Genomic DNA, 1,891 nt, shown 5'->3' with positions numbered 1-1,891 from the left:
TCGTATAACTAGATACTAAATTGTACACACGTGTCAAGGCTGACTACTAATATTAATTGTACATTTCAACAGTTTGTTTATGAACAAAAGAATTATAATATTTACGTTCTTATTCCTAAAAATAAGGAATCGTTCCTCTAAAAAGGAATCAATTCCAGGAATCGTTCCTTCAGCACTGTTAAATATGCATATCCTTTGGGCCACTGCCTGGGGCTTGGATCTAGTGAAACCACAGCCAAGTGATGAGGCCTGTGTGTTTCACTGGGTTTCACGGTGTTGACAGACCATGGCGTTTGTCTACGGCCGGCACATCCACGTCGTGACAGATAGATACCGGCTTTAAAGGTTGCTAACACCGCGCGGACGTCCCAATTATGGTTGGTTGCGTGAATCAACCAGTGACATGAGATCAAATAACAGGTCTCAGACATCCGTGACGTAAGAACTGCGTGAGGTGATAATAACAGAAGGCCACTGTTAGTTCTCCCACTCTTAAGACAGCGTGTCAGATTACTTCTCCGAAAACCTCTCAGGAGTACCTTGATCAATAGATGGTACATGCTAGCCGAGTGCAAAGGCGTGGTTCCAGCGGCAGAGATCACACTGAGCAGGCTGGATGCGCCCGGCTGGAAAGTGCACTAACGACTCGGGCTCTGCTACGCGGTGACCTGGATTCAGTCAACTACTTACAAAAGACCTTTATTTCACAGGCTAGACCGGCGTTGTGAACCGGACCGGCCACGACTGCATTGTGTTGCTAATGGCAAAACCTCCAACGCATCAGTCCGCTAGGACTGGTAAACTCAGTGAATAAACCATCAATGAATGGGTGGTGCTGGGTACCACATACCTGAGCAACGGGCGCATAACGGAAGTGGGGTTGCCGGCGCTATGGTCTGGAGTGAATGTAAATTTCCACACGAGATATAGCAGGTAAAAATCACACCCGGTTATGCATACGTAAGGTCCCACATGAAAAAAATTACACCCGTACGTAAGTCCCACACGAAAAAAAATTACACCACATACAAACTTCCTTCCCACTTTATTCAGACTTAGGACTGACAACTTAAATGTAGTTAGTGTGGTTCAAATTTATTTGCTTCTGTGTTGCATAAAAAAAGTACAATCAATTTTTTATTTGAATCTAGTCCTAATATATAATAAAAATATTAATAATGCAATGTGTATAGTCCACATATTATTTGTATAGGTATAAAATAATAATAGTTATAATAATTATAATAATAGTAATAGATAAAATTAAATTTGATTCGGCTTATTGCAAAAGCTCAAACACTTCACATAGTCATACTGTGTAATTATTTTCAAGTTATAATCTGATATTTTGTTATTGATATAGTTTCCCCCCTAGTATTTGGGATAGTGCTAGTTCTGATACAAGTCTTAGTATAAACGCTTGCGAAAGTGCAAATAATATGTGGACCATACCTACACATTGTATCATTAATTTTCATTATAATATATTTTGTACCAACTACGTTCAAGTTGTCATTCCTAAGTCTGAATAAATTTTCGTGTGGGAACTTACTAAACCCCATGGTCTAACGGTTGTCACCGGTTGTCATCTGTTGACAACGGTTGTCGCCAACCGAAGCCGATCAGCATCCAATCGATATGGTGGGGTATATGGAGGGGTGATCCATGCGCATTGACCAATGCGTTTTTAATGTCGTTCTCTCGTGGGCACGAGTATTGATTATAGAAAGCACTTTCAACGAACATATCTAATGTAGTAAGCTAATACTGTGTGGTGGCGTACCATGGAATGATAATGTATTTCAGGTGTCATAAATATAGACTTGGTTGAAAATGTTAAAGTCGTATTTATTATTGTTAATTCTTAGTGAAAATTATTCCAAACTGACAT

This window comes from Acyrthosiphon pisum, unplaced genomic scaffold (assembly GCF_005508785.2).
Source record: "Acyrthosiphon pisum isolate AL4f unplaced genomic scaffold, pea_aphid_22Mar2018_4r6ur Scaffold_21207;HRSCAF=23311, whole genome shotgun sequence".
Taxonomy (NCBI): Eukaryota; Metazoa; Arthropoda; class Insecta; order Hemiptera; family Aphididae; genus Acyrthosiphon; species Acyrthosiphon pisum.
The sequence above is the reverse complement of the archived record's forward strand: the minus strand, read 5'-3'. Positions refer to the sequence as shown.